Source organism: Lissotriton vulgaris, chromosome 3_1, assembly GCF_964263255.1.
Source record: "Lissotriton vulgaris chromosome 3_1, aLisVul1.2, whole genome shotgun sequence".
In the NCBI taxonomy this organism is placed as follows: domain Eukaryota; kingdom Metazoa; phylum Chordata; class Amphibia; order Caudata; family Salamandridae; genus Lissotriton; species Lissotriton vulgaris.
In genome coordinates, this window is record NC_141689.1 from 1,748,927,806 (window position 1) to 1,748,945,972 (window position 18,167).

Here is an 18,167-nt window from a genome sequence, read left to right on the forward strand (position 1 = left end):
ACAAAGAGCGCCCTCCACTCTCCTGATTTCGCCCCACTAATAAGACTGATAGGCGCAAAACTTCTGCCGATAATAGCCTTCGCTGCTATAACCTACAAAGGCAAAATGTCCTGCTGGCTAGATAGAGCTCAGTCAGCATGTTTTCGTAGAGTGTTTCTATTACCAAACTCGAACTCTCATGCTCAAATCCGAATGGAATTTTCTTTGTCCTCCCAACACTGGGTCATGAGTGCAAGATTCATTGCTTATAGTCTCAAGACAAAACTAGCTCGCCCCCATACTTTAAAGAACACTATATGGTCATTACTCAGCAATCCGGATACATCTTGGAACAAATATTTGTCATATTGCTTGGAATCGCTAAAGGCCCAGTATATATGGTCAGCTTCGCTACCCATAGAGATGACATCAAAACTCTTGACCAAACAAGCAAAAACTCTGTCTTACGAAAATGATGCCCAATCAGTATTAAAGCTCTTTGACGGCAGTTGGGCCTCTAAACTCTATGCTCCCAAAACATTACCGCTTTACCTCTCATCATCAATGAAACCACATATCAAGCACCAATTAGTGCGGTTTCGGTTTCACCTAATTCCACTAATGGCGTACAAGTATGGACAAGGATGTAAAAAAGGAATTTCTACACAATGCCATTTTTGCAATCTAGAGGAAGAAAATCTAATTCACATCCTATGCATTTGTAGACCCTTGATTGCCCTACGAGTCTTCTGGCTTCGTCCGATCTGGCTCCCTTTCAACATTAGGACATGTCATGAAGCATTAGAATTGTATATAAGGGGTGACTCACCTTAGATGGCCACTCATTTTGTAAAATTTATGCTAGGAATTAAAAATTTATTATCCCAAGAATTAACTTTAAACCCCAAAATGTACTTCCCCTTCTTTTATGCGCCCACAGTTTTTTTCTTTTAACTTGCAACTATTGTCTGTACAAATTGCAATGATTTTAATTAATTATGCAAATAAAATACTTACTTACTAAAAGTCAAGCGTACTTCATTATCTGAAGCACAGTCTAGCTGATCTTGCTGTGATGTGACGGCCCCTATTTTCAGAAAGGAAACACAACCTGCATGGTCTGGCTGCTGCACTCTCACTTCGGGGAATAAAATTATGGGCTGCAGGGACAGGGCTCAACTACCACGGTCCCAGCGGTACCCGACTTTCAGATGCGGTAGGCCGCATTCATGTGACGACCTAAGAGGAATGCACACTGCAATGTCCCTGCCACGTTTGCTTCAGTGGCAATTTTAATCCAATCACTTGACAAAATATATATATACCTATTTATTCTCTGTCTGTTAAAATTGCACAGACATGGAGACTTCTGAAAAGCCTTTCCTGTAATTCTTCTCCTACAAGTCATGATTTTTGTCTTCTTCATGTTTATTCTCAGGCCATTCGTGCTTGAATATTCTTGAATAGCATTCAGAAGACTCTATAGGCTGACCTTCGTCTGACTGATCAGTACCAGATCGTCAGCATACAAGAGGTTCGATAAAAACATAGAGCCAAGCTTTGGTGTGATGGAGCAAAGACTCGTATAAAAGAGACTTGCTTGGACGCAATCCTCTCATATAATCCCGTAACGAAGTAATAATAAAGTTTTGTGATACAAATATGCACCACATTTCATATATTTCTAGTTAGAGGAAGCTTGCCTATGTGTTTTACTAACAAGTAACCCGAGAATGACTCAAACTGGCTCCTAACGCGGGAAATTGTATTGCGCATGCGTCAGTTGCTTGACGTCTTCACGCTTGGAGGGAAATTTCTGCTTCTGCGCAGATGCATCTAAAATGGCTGTTTGGAAACTCACATGCTAAGCATCCGCTTTGCTGAAACTCAAACGAGTACTATACTAAATGCTAATGCATGAGTCAATATAAGTAAATGGGATTAGAGTAGAGATAGGTGGTATACAGTGAAATGATTTTATTTTGAATTTAATACTTTGGCTTTTGACCTCTCTATTAGTTTGTATTTGGGTCTCTGAACAATGCTAAAGTCTAACACCCACGTGGTTCCGCACGCGTGCGCAAAGAGAACAACCCAGAAACAGTGAGGTCAAGTCTTGAAACTCGTCCAAGGACGTTCGCCGTACATGTCCTGGGAACCAGCTGAACATCCTGAAGATTCAATGGACAACTGTGAAATGTATACATTTTTGTTGATAAAGTTTGCAAATATGGGTACAATTAACCAAAGAAAAATTATTAAAACTTAGCCTGGTATGATGATCATTCCCTCAGCTCGTCCAATCAGAAATAAGAGTTTCATAAAGTAAAAACATTTAGGGGTGCTACATGCCATTAGGAAAGTATAATTGGGGTAGTTAGATTAATTAACGCAGTCGCAGCTTGAAACAAGAGACTGAGATGCTGTCCGAATGCTGATTGAATACCAGAAGAAGAAATCTTAGAATTTTAAAGCTAAATAAATTAGAAGAAGATCGCGGAAGAATCGAGGAGGTAATAGAATTAGAAGAACATAGCGCAAGAATCGAAGAGGAAGTTAGTGTCAGAGAGGGGTGAGAGGCAGGCGTCGAATCCAAAAGAGTTCATCTATCCTGCCTTGAACCTGTCCTGAAGTCCTTGTTACCTGAACTTTCCAAGGTACCCATTAGTTCTTGGCCAGAGGGGTCTGATTTTCACACCATCCTAGGTAAATATATCTCTGTGTATTGTGTCAATGTACTTCTCTCTCTCTCTCTCTTTTCTCTCTTTTCCTGAGGTACTTGTTGTTGTGAAATCTCATTTAATAGAATACTAAATCGAGTAAACCGATCTTACTTCTTCAGGAAGATGGAGTTAACACTGTATTTTTGTTTTGTTCATATGATATAATCAGATAAACACTTAGGAGCCTATTAGGATGACGGGCGGACTTTGTCCGCCCGTCATCCTAGCGGGGAATGGGACCGCCCGCCATAAGGGCGGGGGTCCCGGGGGTGGCATTAGAGGATGTGCCCGCCACTGTGGCGGGCACATCCTGCATTTCTAGCATTGTGGCGGGCTGAGCGCTCAGCACCGCCCGCCACAATGCTAGAAATGCTTGTCAGCATTTGCATATACAAAGCGGCAGGCACCGCGCGGTGCCTGCCGCTTTGTATATGCAAATGAAGGGGGGTAGCCCCCACCTGTACTTCACTCTGGTGGCCCACAGGGGGCCCCCAGAGTGAACACCACATGCCTTTCCGTGGCGGCATTGCCGCCACGGAAAGGCATTGAGACCAGCCCATTGTAATATGGCGGGCGGTGTCTAACAGACACCGCCACCATGTTACTGGTTTTCCGCCCTGGCCGCAAGGCGACCGGGGCGGAAAACATGCGGGCGGTGTTTGTCACCGCTGCGGTCCCCTCCGCCATCGTAATATGGCGGGGGGGAATGCAGGGAAGGATGGCGGGCGGATTGCCTCCGCCAGGGTGGCGGTGGCCACCGCTACCCTGGTGGAGGCAATCCGCCCGCCATCCTAATGGGCCCCTTACCCTTTCCAGAGTCTGTGGGTATTTTAAGTAAGATAAGATAAATCAGGTAAATGAACTTTCATTTCATTTCAAGTCAAGTCAAAAAACTTTATTGCAGTTATTTGTAACCATAAAAGTGCAAGCAAATACTCAATTACAGATACAGGTGGGGGTTTTAAAATGTTGTTTGCCACATACATTAGCAAGTTGTGCTGTAAACATCATCAAAATACGAAAGGTCAATAATAGTAAAATACATGTATGTAGTTATAAAACAGTTCATAAAAATAAGATAAATATACAGTCTAAAATTCTAAAAGCCAAGAGTTGATCCCCCTTTCCCATGTTAAAGAGAAAACACTTGCACCCCTTCTCTCTCCCACCATGAGAGACAATTAGTAAACAATGTGTCCTTTTGGCGTCGGCAATACAGTTCCGTAATTTTTACACATACTATTTTAATAATTTCCTGCGGATTAGCCACATTGAAAATAGGAACTTTGCTATAGCAGCTACATATAAAGGGTTGGAATCAGTTCTTAGAATCCTGAAAAAAACAAGATAATTCCTAATTCCCAAGTTCCTACATAGTTGAATTAACCATTTCCGCCTAGGAGTTTTGTACGTCTCACAGAAAAGAACTACATGAACAGCTGTTTCTTCCTCTTCTCGACAACCAGGGCAAGGACGTTTTGAAACTCCCGCCCATTTGCTGGTTGAAGCAAAGAGAGGTAGGGTACCATGTCTAAACTGGAGAAAGAGCTTTTTTGCTAGTAACAGCTGAATGGAATCTAGTACGTGCTCAAATCCGTAGTGGCACTTGAAGTCGAGGAATTTAGATGTAAGGCCTGTTGTGTTGGCAGACCTTAATACTTCCATCAATTGGAATCCTTGACTGTAGCTTTCAGTTGTGTTTTAGATATTGCTACACAAGAAGCCGCCGGACTAGACCAGAGGTGTTCCATACCTATTGCATTAAAGGAATTCCTAACGTATGCTAACCACGGTATACTGCCTGCTCCAAATGATTCCATAACAGCTCTCAATTCTTCCCTATAACAGCTCAACTCATGAATATACCACAGCCTCCGCCAATATAACAACGGGCGGGTTGCAGTTACGTCAGAGATTGAAAGAATGTTTAGGTCCATCCTGAGTGGCACTAATGGTGTTAATTTTGGAAGGGCCAGAATTTGCCTAATGAAGTTATTGTCAGTTACGGCTAAGGAGCTACAGGTTCTGTGACCCCACAGTTCTGAGCCGCAGAGCGATGCTGCCCTCGCCTGGACCTTAAAGATTTCCAGGGGTGGGCCTATCGTTTTTACGGCACAATTCTTTTGCACTCTGAGTATTCCCCCCATGGCCTGGCTCAATCTAAGGTTGGCCTTGTCCATCTGTGGACCCCACCCCATCTTATCATTTAATGAGAGCCCCAAGTAGTCGAAGACAGACACCCTTTCTAGAGGTCTGTCATCCATTATTGGATGGGAACAGTTTGTAGAGTTCGCATTAAAGACCATGTACTTGGTTTTATTGATGTTAATCACAAAGTTCCTTTTTTTTACAGAACTGGCAAAACGTGTTTAGCACATGCTGCATGCCCATGGACGGCTTAGCGAGCAGCAGCGTGTCATCCGCAAACATAAGTGCGGGAAAACTATGTGATGCCAATTTTGGGCGATCTATGTCCTTGGTGGCAAGGAGGTCTACAATTAACCCGTTTAAAGAGGGTCGGCGCAAGTACACAGCCTTGTCTGACCCCCTTCTCCACGGGGAAAGGGGCTGTTAGTTGTCCAAACTTGCCATATCTAACTCTTGCAAAGGACCCTTCGTGGAGAAGCTTAAACTGGTGGCATAAGTATGGTGGAACCATCATATCTAGAAGAATGCTCCAGAGCTGGTTACGGTCCACCATGTCAAATGCTGACTTCAGGTCCACGAATATTAGATATAAACTACCATAATATAATTTAATCAATAAGAGACTAGCTGAGTTAGGGAGGGTTTTTTTTTTTAAACAGAATTTTAGTTTAAATTATTCGTGACTCAGTCTTGTTTTGTCAAGAAGTTGTGGCACCTGGTAAGTGTGCTCATGAAGCCCTCACCCACCAACTTAGTTGATGGCATGCTTCATCATCGGGCCCACCCAGTGAACCTAACGTGTCCCGGGAGTGCTACGACGCCTGGTGACAGCGGAGCAGGTATGTCACTGTGTGTGCGGTGAAGGATGTTTTAAATGTGAGTTAAAAACGGCTTGGCAGGGGTCCCAGTACCCAAAGGTAGAACAAACTTTAATACCTGGGCCTCCGTCAGCGGTTAAAAATAAGGCAGGTGGACGTTAGAGGCGAGTTACGACCTCCCACATCCTTGGTAGGTCAACATGTTTCAGCCAGTGCCTTATGAATATGCTGGCTTTCTTCAGGACAATTAAAAGATGTGTGTAATTAAAACTAGTGGACGTGTGATACAGACTATGTGTCTACACGCCCTAAAGTGTATCTATGTGTGAGAGGGGGGATTCCCTTCTCAAGACCACGCTAGTTTTAAGGATTGTTCCTTCAAGGTTTTTGAAGAGGCAAAGTGGTTGGTCGGGATTTCTGACCAGAGCCTGCTGTGGACCTGTAGTGCCTCCTTCGCAGAACCGGTCAAACTACCACCTCCTAATATGACGTGCTTCCAGTGAAATAACTGGAGCCTGAACTGCTGGTCAATAGTGGAGGTTTTTGCCCTGAATCCTGCTTGCAAAGGTGTAAGGATATCTTGATCGATCAGCCAATCTTGGGGGCGTTCCAATAAAACCCTTGCGTAGATTTTTTGTGAAACATCAACAAGGCTGATTGGCATGTAATTAACTGGCTCCATGGGAGATCCCTTTTTATAGATAGGGATAATCTCTGCCCCCAACCATGTGGAGGGGGCAGGTAGTACCCCTAGAATTGCATTGAAGAGTGTTTTTAAATAGGGGGCCCAAACTACTTGTTCTTCTCTATACAGGTCTCCCGGGATCTTATCCAGGCCTGGCGCTTTGTTCCCTTGAGCTTAAGCAGAGCCAATTGTACTACTGCCAAAGTACAGGGTGGTATATCCCATAGGGGGTCGGGATTTAAAAGGCATGTTGGTAGCTCACTAGCCTCCACTGAATAATTTGAATACAATTCTTTAAAATGTAGGCGCCAAGATTCTTTACAGATGTTGGGCTCGATGGTGGACTTACCCTCTGGCTTACCGGTATGAACCAGATTCCAGAAGGTCTTTGCATCCTTAGCCTCTAATGCAGATTTAATAGAGTGCCATCTATCCACTTCCCATTCTCTCTTGGCATTTAAAATAATGTTATTAAAAGCCACCCTAGCTTGCTTAATGCATGACTGATCAACCCCCCTTAAGGGAGAATAGGAGCGTACGCTTAGCTTCCCTACATCCTTTATTTTTATTTTTTTTATTAATATCTTTATTCGGCAAATTGATCACCATAAAAGAATACATATACATAATACATTTTTTATTCACCGGTAAAACTTTAAAAAGATACGGATAAAAGGGAAGAAATGCACCACAGTCACTAGTTTGCTACAGGCAGTTTCAAGCATCAGACCGTAGGTCCCTGGAGTGCAATTTCAGTAGACGGGAGCGCGTCACCCACGCACTGCCCAAGAATTTTGCCACCCCGCAAATCATGATGGAGGAAGAAGAGTCAGTAGAAAGTTTACGTAGTGCCTGGCTATGGCACCTCAGCCCCAATTCCCTACACACAGGTTTCAGCCAGAATTTCCGCGCCACTTTGTAAGCGGGGCAGGCAAAAAATAGGTGGGCCACAGATTCCTTTGGTGCTGCACAGCCAGGGCACGAACGCTGGGGGGCACCAGAGTTCGACCACCTCGCCGTGAAGTCATGCACCGGAAGCGTCCCATATCTCAGTTTTAGATATAGCGCTCGATCTAGAGGTTTGGTTATCAGGTCAAGGAAGGGTTCCAGTTTTTTCACACATTTAATTAACAGAAAATGATCCGTGAGTGAACCCCCATCCATGACCCTCAGTGCATTACTCTGTACCCAATCCCAATATAACTTTTTGATCACTTCCTTGGGTGGCGGCGTTTGTGACTCCCAAGCATCCCTTAGACCCAAGTTAAGAACCAGGTCTCTCAATTTCTTCAGCCATCCTATTTTTTTCCCCGTGTCCAACAGAAGAAGATCGTCCAACCCTTCAGCATATTTTGCGAGCTCCTCAGTTCTTCTTAAACGAGTCCAGAAGAGCAACGGGCGTAGCCTTACCAGGTCCTTTAGTGCTCTTCTGCCCAAATCTAGTCTCAGAACATCCTTTATTGAACCATGGGTTCTTATGTCTGTTGTTTTTACTCTTTGTGATCTTGGGATTAAAGAAGAAGTCCGCCAGGATTACAACCATTTCCTGATGAACTTCTCCAAAATCCTCTCTCCCTGCATTATTAGCAAGGTTTTCTGAGCTATAGATGCCCTTTCCAGCAACGGAATTGTACTTTTGTAAATTCTAGCCAATGTTTCTAACGATTGGGTAATTTTAGCCCAGCGAATACACCTCCCACCATCCCTGATTCTGTAATCTCCACTTGGTGACGATGTGGTACAACCGTCAACATCATTGGAGCTGATGTCTAACAAAGCGAGCAAAGGATTATGGTCACTTTTGGAGCGTTGCACGATGCTAAAATCTAGGATTTTTTGCCAGAAGTCTATACTGGTTAATAAATAATCGATTACCGAGGTTTGACCAACTTGTTCAAATGTCGGGTAGGCTGGGTTGTCGTTTGGGAGCCTCCCATTGCAGGCCCTCAAAGAAAAAGTTAAGGTAAGAGAGGTCATCTGGATAACAGCAGGTGACCACCCCTTAGCTGGATAACTATTTGGCGGGGGCACTGATTGCGTTTTGTCTTCTTCAGCAGTGAGTGGTTGTGCTATACCGTTCAGGGGTTCGTAGTGGCAATTAAAGTCCCCACCAATTATGAGATGTAAATCGCCTGGGAGGGATTTCAGAAAGCCATTCAAGATTTCTATGGTACGAGAGGTCCCTCCGTGCTGTACCGGACGGGAGTAAATATTTATGAGTGCAAATTTCTCTGCGTTGTTAGTTGTCAAAAGAATGCAGATTATATCGGGGCAGTGCGTGTCAACTCTCTTAACCGCCAGACCAAGATGAATTCCTAACCAAATGCAAGTTCCCCCCGAGGGTCTACCTTTAGGTCCCTTGGTAGCTGGCTCATAGTAGGTTACAAAACCCACTCAATGAACAGGGGAAAGAGAACAGGGGATCATTAGGAAGACGGGCGGACTTTGTCCGCCTGCCATCCTGTCGGTATCCGGGACCGCCCGCCATAAGGGCGGGGGTCTCGGGGGTGATATCAGGATGTGCCCGCCACAGTGGCAGGAACATCCTGCATGTTAAGCATTGTGGCGGGCAGTGCTCTCAGCACCGCCCGCCACAATACTTAAAAAGCACTTTTACATTTGCATAATCAAAGCAGCAGGCACCGCGCGGTGCCTGCCGCTTTGATTATGCAAATGCAGGGGGGTACCACAGGTACCCCCGTGTGCACCCCCTACTCTCCTTCACTCTGGGGGTCCGCAGGGGGCCCCCAGAATGAAGTCCGCCTGCCTTTCCGTGGCGGCATTCAAGAATGCCCATCATAATATGGCTGGTGGTGTCTGATAGACACCGCCACCATATTATTCCTTTTCCGCCCCGGCCGCAACGCGACCGGGGCAGAAAAGCGGCAGACGGTCTTTCCGTCCGCCGAGGTTCCCCCGCCATACTAATATGGCGGGGGGGGGAAACGAGAGTGGATGGCGGGCAGATTGCCCCCGCCAGGCTGGCGGTGGCCACCGCCAGCCTGGCGGGGGCAATCCGCCCGCCATCATAATGGGCCCCTAGGTCTCTTGCAGGAGACTAATCCCATAGGAATCAACAAAATTGCCCCAATCAGGCGTATCTAATTTGGACCCAAGGCCTGCTATATTCCAAGGCATTAGTTTCAGACCACCCCTATAGTTTCCCAGAGTGTTCCATAGAGTGACCTCCCGCACAAGACTCTCATGTACATAAGAATCTGCGGGGCTAGGCGGAGAATAAGCAAAGGCCCCAGGCAAGGGAGTAGTAGGGCAAGGAAGGTTATGCAAAGCCTTGTTATATTGCAGTGTGCGGAACTCCACTCTATTGTCATCTATTTGCGGATCTGTGCTAACACTGATCCCTACTTTCTCAAGGCCTGAGGATTAATGGATCGTCCTCCCTGGGAGTCCTTCAGTATACAGGACTATCTGTTTAGGAGTGGTAACGACCTGATTTGAACAACCTGGAGTCAGTCAATCCACTGAATCCAGTCGTGCAAATCTGTTGTACAGAGAGATTGAGGGGTTTTGGTTCCCATTGTAACCTATTGTCTTCCTGCCTTGTTGCATCCTCCTTCCTCCTACCCTTTCAAAGTTCCCTAGGTCAAACTGGGGGTCTGGTGGGATATAGTAATAACTTAGATCCCTGACCTGAATGGGGGAGTATGGGTTTACCGGGACGCCCCAACAGGCATGCTCAGCTACTCTTGTTTCCTTAAAGTTAACAACAATACAATCCCCCATGCAATTTTTCCTTTTAGGACCCACCCAATCCACCTGAATTACAAAGAGAATCTTTGACTGTACATCGATGGGAAGTGGTCTATTAGCATTTAACCAGTACATCGTCTTATTCCTCAGTTGATCATAGGTTTCTGTCTGCCCTTGCTTGAGTGTTGGGACGCCAATCATAACAGCCACTTCGGCGCACACTCTGGAGAGAGATCTAGATGGTGGTGAACAATTTCTGTCCCTTTCCCATACATACATTCGAGGTCCATAGGCCAACGCTGGGACTTACCCCGGGGGTCACTGGGACCGGAACTTTGGCCTTCTTGATGCTTTGAGGTTACCAATTGGGGGGGGAACTATTCCTCCAGGCAACTTGGGAGTTTGCTCGACTGGGCCACGGCCCACCCCTTTATTTAGGTTGGCACTTGAAGCTACTGGAACAGCAGACCCTACAGGCCCCCCACCATCGCCCGCCCTTGGAGTAACGCTCTTGAGACCACCAATTACCAGACTTTTCTTTGTGGCACTAACAACAAAGGATATCGATGTCTCAAGTTCCACCAGCTTATTTTCGATTGAGGTAAGTCATGATAGAATAGGTTCCAACAACATTTCATCAAGTTACTCATTTCAATTAAATAGTCTTTCATCATTGCTGGTGAACCGATATAACTTCCGTCCAAGATTTCAATATTAGTTCCTTTTACAGGGAGTGGACTAGCCACGGTGGAATCATGCCCAGCAGATATGTTTTCACTTGCTTTGCTTAATTTAGGTATTTTTGGATTCCTCCCCTTCTGCTGTGCTCCCCCTCTCTTTCTTTTCGGGATTGCCCCTTGGACATTGGTCGTCGAAACGATGGGCTGATTGTGAACTAAGGCTTCACATACTATGGTGTTTTTAGAGGTAGGTTGGATTGCTTCAGTAACAAGGCCCAACATCTCCTGTACTTGATAGTCCCTTGAATAGAAGCCCTTGTTCAGTTGCTGTGGCGGTGATGGGCTTGAAAGGCATAGTGCCTTTGGTGGTGAGGAGGTATTCATGATCTGGCTGAGAGATGACCTCTTAGAAAATACCGGGTCCATAGAGAGTCTCCGCTCCGTAATTTGAATCTCATGAGCTAAAACGGATGAGGCCCTTGTTAAAAATGGATCAAGTGTTCCTACAACAGAGCCTCCTCCTGCCACTGCCGCGTCCCTTCCTTGCGGCCATGGTTTATCCTATAATTTTCCTCTGGAACATTCGCCCCGCAAACATTTTTTGAGGTGTGTTCACTTACTGGGCTCGGATGTGACGCCTGTTCTTGATTGATGGGACCAAGAGTTGTGGCTCAGCCCGGTCTCTTGCGGTCTCGAACAGCTCAAACGACGGTCCCGGCCTTGCCGGGGCTTCCCCTGGCGCGCACCCGCGTGCGTTCCGCGAAGCGGGAGCGGCGAGGTTATTTGTAGTCCCCAGGTGCGGGCGTGCCTCTGGGAGAGTGAGTCCAACCACGGCCAAATCCAGGTAAACTGCTCAGCCTCCTTGTGTGCCTCAGGCGCTGCGGCTTCCGCGAAGCGGGAGCGGCGAGGTTATTTGTAGTCCCCAGGTGCGGACGTGCCTCTGGGAGAGTGAGTCCAACCAAGGCCAAATCCAGGTAAACTGCTCGGCCTCCTCGTGTGCCTCATGCGCTGCGGCTCCGGCCAAGCAGGAGTGGCGAGGTTAATTGTAGTCCCCAGGTGCGGGCGTGCCTCTGAGAGAGTGAGTCCAACCACGGCCAAATCCAGGTAAACTGCTCAGCCTCCTCATGTGCCTCAGGCGATGCGGCTCCCTTTGCCCTCGCCGACTGTGTTGTCGAGTCAGGTCCCCTGCAAAGCTCGTTTCCCCCTCGTCCCCTTCTGTGCTCCTCTCACATCTGCCCCTCATCCATGGCATTGCGGATGTGGTACTTTTCAGCTGCCCTCAAGCCTGTCACCGCCACCTCTGCACGAGCCTACTTGCTTAGACGTTCTTTCATTTCATCAATTACTACTCAACTAAAACAGATCCATTGACAAAAGAGAGGGCTTTTGGGTCAGTGATAAATTAGGGAATGTTAGGTAAATGATTTATTCATTTAGCCCTTATAAAAATTGACCCCCAGCGGTGTTGACTAGCCTATATGAGTGAGTGTGTTTTTGTGCCCAGATGAATATAGGTTGATAGATGTTCGCAGGTTGGTAGCCCGCTGGATCAGTTTGCTAGTAGCAGAGTTATGTTTCTTATTGATTAGTTTGGTGATTATTGGTTATCGATTTATATTTTAACAAACCTGTTTGTATATTGTTTCATGTTGTCTGGAAATTCCTGGAAAATGTATAGCCGTTGGTGAATGGAAGCCACACTGCAGTGAGGTTACTCGTCTGTTTGAAATAGTAATTACGTTTTGTTAATAAGAGAGAGCGATTGTTAGCAATGAGTTTGCTGGTGAAACTTTGGGGGTAATATCACCTAGAAAGGGTAACACCAGAGGAGTAGCAGGTTCTTCTGAGTTTGGATGAAGAGTAAGCAGAAGGTTTTACTCGCAGAAAAAGATTAAACTATTTTTTCTAGTTAATGAAACAGACTGAGTAGCAAATGCTTTTATGTTGTTATTAATGGAAGTTTTGGTGAAAGGCTAAAGGAAAAATATGTTTTTCGTATTACCTTGTGAAGGGAGGGTCAGCTGCTGGAGAAGCGCTGAAGTCACAGAGTGCCGTACTGGGATTGGTTGAAACAGCGGGTATGTGACAAGACAGGGAATTGTAAAGGAGGGGTCAGATGTTGCACTGACGTCACAAAGTGCAGCGCTGGGACTGGTTGAAACAGGGGAGTGTAAATTATGGAGGTTTGCAAAGGAGGGGTCAGTAGAGAGGAGTGATACGGACGTCACAATAGAGCCTCGCTAGTATTGGCTAAACTCATTTTGTGAAAGTGAGCCTAATTGGATGAAAAAAATAAAAGCTGCAACAGGGTTAGAAGAACCTGAGTGTAAACAAAATGACTTATTGGTTAACAAAATAGAAGCGGTAATAGTATTAGACAGTGGAGTTTGTATGGGGAAATATGATCCAACATTAATAGGGAATCGCCCAGATGGAAGATATTTAGGTTTTGGAAGAGAAGAATATATAAGAGGATCTTCTCTCAAATTGTACGGAGAAAAAAGAAAAATGTCACTTATGCAGAGAATCATAAATTATTTCAAGAAAGATGAAACTATTAAGGCTAGAGAGGGAATTCTTATTTCACGACCAAAGACTCCTGCCTCATGTATGATGATGAACAGAGGTTATCATACCTGTGTGTGGTTAGAAAATTGGATTGAGAATACTAAAAGTGATGGAATACTAGCTTTCCCAGAAAATGGCATGTTCAATGGGAGAATTCTTCAGAATTTAAGGACGAGGAGGAATGAATTAGAGTCCCGACCTAGGCTAACTTAAAATGAAGCTCTAGAAGAATGGAAAACAGAGGCATTTGAGCGAGAAAGATCTAGAAGTACTAGGAGTTATAGAGAATTGTATCCTAAAAGAGTGTGTGAATCACGTGAAGATCAGATGAAACAATGGAGGCAGGCAATGGTTACAGAAGGACTGTATCCTGTATTAATGTTAGAGGAACAGTCCGGAGGCAAGTGTACAGGAAAAGCTAAGCATTTAACAATGACGGGTTGTTCGGAATCAGAAGATGATTTTATGGAAGACATCCTAACAAAGAACCTTCCACCATATCAGGAGGGACCCAGTAGAACTACTCCAAGTGCCCCTGCTTTAGAAACACCATTAGTTCCTCAGATTAAGCATGACTCATTAAATGAAAGTATTCTCCAGGAAAAAGAAAGAGAAGTAATAAACAAAAATAAAAAAGAATTAACACAGAAAATAACCCAATTGAGTGCACCCCCTGAACCTGACTACAGGTCCCGTTGTCCCATTGTATGGGGATAAGGGAAGTTGTCCAAAACCACCAGTTATAGCCACTCCTATAATGTAATGTAATGTAATGTACTGGTGTCTTGTAAAGCACATGTATCACCCCGCCATGGGGTATCTCAGTGCTATAGACCGCTGGGGAACCCGTCCTGGCTTTCCCTGTGAGATGGTCCCTGCTGGGTATCTCCAAGGTGAAACCAGGCATCCCCGGCGTATGTGGGGGGGCGTTGTGGAGATAAGGTAAGCTATTGCCCAGAGTTGCCAAGTGTGATCCCTGGTTAGAGTAGACACTGAGGCGAGAATTATCGAGTCCGCTATCCCTGGTCCGCGACCCTGCCGCGTCGGGAATTGAACCCTGGTCCCGGGCCGTCCTCTGCTTCCGGGTCTGCCGCCTCTAACCAGTGAGCCACACCACTCCAATAGAGCCTAGAAAGGAGAACATAATAATTGAAGATCAAGTCAGTGAATGTGAATCAGTAATATCTCTAATGGATTTGCAGATAAGAGAACAAATAAGTGAAACTCCAAGAAGAGTTGTTCCCAGTTGTTCAAAAGAAATACAATTAGAAACATCTACAGGAACTAAAAGAGCCACAATAGTATCACCAGAAGAATTAGAAAGGTGGGCAAAGGGAATAGACAAACAGAATCAACAGCCGAAGATTTTGGAAATTTTTAAATTAAAAGCAGAACTGGAAGAGATGACAGCTGGAAATGTGGGAATAGAAAGACTAAATACTTACAGTGAAGAAGAATTGTTCATATGTAGGAGCAGAACTAGAAACGCAAAAATATTTCATGAGAAATTGGCGGAGCTTGCTTCTGAGATGGGAATTGAAATAGGGAGATCGAAAGTATTACAGAAACCATACATAGCATATTTTACTCACAAAGACTTGGAAAATATGTATATGTCCAGAAGAAAATTACAGATTAAAGAATTAATGACAATTTTACAGAAATGGGGAGATTTGGACAGTTGGAAAACAAGGTGGACAAAGAAAAAGGAGGAAGCACAGGCAAATAGAACCACATCCGACTATTTATTAAGGGAATCTAAAAAGACAGAAAGATTATGACAATCAATAAGAGAAGTCACAGGAGGAGGATATGTACATGTTGCATGGACCCGTCAAGATATTTAGTCATTTACTAATGATTTCCCGAAATTAAGAGAAAACCCAGTTGAATGGTAAAGTCAGGTTGAAAGGTTAGTGAAAGTTTCTAAAGTTTTGTTGAAGGATCTAAATGGTCTATTTGATATAGTAGTGCCTGCAGATTTATGAACTGAATGTAAAATTAAAGTTGATTGGCCTAGTGATGAGTATACAAAAGATGAGAAAACGGGAGCACCATCAGAAGAGGTAATGAAGAAATAAAACCAGGTGATCACATTCTTGAAAGGGAAAATTCCTCCAAAAGAAACTGATTGGATACAAATGGACAGAGCAACTCAAGAAATAAATGAGACTGTGCATGTTTATTATGAATGCCTGCTACAGGTGTTCAAGCAGTATAGTGGATTTGAGAATATCGAAGATAAAGGTATGGGGCATTTTGAGTATAGGTTTGTATCTGGACTGAGACCTGAGATTTGTTAGCTGATTCAAAACCATATGTTGTGTTGGCAAGGAAAGCCAATAGATGAAGTACTCAAATATTCAAAATACTGTGGAGATGAAATCGAAAACAGACGTAAAAGGTTAGAAGAAAAGGTAACGGGGCACAAGTAAAATTGGCAGAACAACAAAAGATTAAATTAAATAGTCAGAATAATGATCCAGCAAAAGGACATGGACAGAATGAAAATAATGGGGGAAAACCAAAAAAGGGAAAATTAGTAGATAGGAAGCAAAGAAGAAATGTCCTTGTCATGGGTGCGGAAAGTTCAGGGCATTGGACAAAACGAGTGTAAAAATATACAAAATAATAATGGCCCAGATCAAACTTTCAATCTACAGATGCAGAATGAGGTGATAATGAGTCAACTGCAACCAGTTGTTAATCAACAGAGTCAGTTACCACCTGCCACCTGCCCCTATGCCAAATATTATGAACAGAGCAAAGTACAGTGCGGACACTGGATTCCCAGGAGAAAGTGGTAAGATAAATTATGTAACTTTGCAATTTCTTTTGCAGTACAGTTGTTCTTCTGAAAATGATCAATGACGGTGCCTGAGGGGGGAGGAAGAGCAGTGCGTGCTTGGGGCATCCTTACCGGTGGATCAATCAGGTCCATATATTGATGGAAAGGTAGAAGGAAAAGACATTACCTTTTTGTTGGATTCTGGTGCTACCCTCTCTACTGTGAGAACAGCAAACATCCCAAACCTACCCCTCTCGGGAGAAGCCATCCAAGTAGTGGGTCTTTCAAACAAACAGATTAGAAATCCAATAATAGAACCCATGGAGGTATGCATTGGCAACATTATGGAAATGCACACATTTGTAGTGTGCAATTCTAGTCCTGTAAACTTGTTAGGAAGAGATTTACTGTGCAAAATTAACTGCACAATTTATTGTACACCGGATGATGTTGCAATTCAGACCCCTGATGAAGATGGTATTTACAAGATAATGCTAGCATAAGAAGGTACAGAAGTAGATGAAATTTATTCAATGATGACAAAAGATGACTTACCTGATGAATTGCATTAACATTAACTCCGGAAGTATCGGATTTCACTGGAAAGAAGTAGGGTTAATGGCAGATGTAGATCCAGTGAAAGTGACGAGACAATACAAAATGAGCCCAAAAATTAAAGCAGGTGTCATAGCAGAAATAGAACGAATGATTCAACAAAGCATTTTAAAAGAAATAATGAGCAGTCCTTGTAATTCACCTATAATTGGCATCAAGAAACCTAATGGGAAATATCACCTAGTGCAGGATTTATGGAAAATAAATAAAATTGTGGTGCCTTGTTGTTCTGTAGTGCCGAACTCAGCAGTAATCCTGTATAAAATACCATGGAATGCAGGATGGTTTACTGTAATTGATTTATGCCATACATTTTCTCCATCCAATTGCATCCCAGACAGCCAGTATCTTTTTTCATTAACATTTGAAAATCGTATTTTTGTGTGGAATCGGGTTCCTCAAGGGTATACAGAAAGTCCTTCAATATTTAATCAGATTTTGAAAAGTGTTTAGTAACACTAGTCATGCCCAGAAATTCAGTTTTAGTCCAATACATTGACAACTTGCTTGTCGCATCAAAATCACGAGATGATTGTGTCTGATTCTATTGCTTTGTTAAACCATTTGGCTGATGGAGGACACAAAATGTCACCAGAGAATTTACAATTTGTCAAACTAGAGTTAAATATTGTGGACATCAATTAGAAAGAGGAGCGAGAAGAGTTACCCCTGAAAGAATACAAATTATAAAACAGATGCAGTTACTGCAAACCCAGAGAGAAATCAGAATGTTTCTTGGTGTGGTAGGACAATGGATTATAGGTTTTTCTCTACTGGCAAAACCACTAATACAAATGACAAGAGAGCAAGCAAAGGACCCAATAGTCTGGGATGATGTAAGTATGGAGGCTTTCGTGAGATTACGAAATTGTTTATGTGATGCTCCTGCCCTAGGTATGCCAGACTATACAAAAGAATTTGCATTATTTTGTTGTGGACGAGAAAATTGTGCTTTATCAGTATTAACTCAGTGACATGGGTTGATGCAATGTCCAGTAGTATATTTTTCTGCTACTTTGGACCCTGTAGCCTCAGCATTACCAGACCGCTTAAAAGCAATAGCTGCAACTTGTATAAGTCTTGAATAAAGTGAGTCCATTTTGATAGGACACCCTGTGAAAGTTTATGTCCCTCATTCAGTGGAAATTCCTTTAACTAGAACACAAACTCAGTACCTTACTCCAAGTCAAATGATTAAGTATGAAAGAATCATATTGGGAGCAGAACATGTGACAGTAATCAGGTGTACTATCCTAAACCCAGCTACTCTATTACCTGATGTACATGGAGAAGAAGTGAGGGATGATGTTGAACATGATTGTCTAGAAGTTACTGAATATTGTACTAAACCTTGCCCAGACATTCAGGAAGAGCCTCTGAAAGAATGTAAAAATTAGCTATTTGTAGACGGCTCATGCATGAGGCTTGAGGAAGGAGGATTAAGTGCTGCCT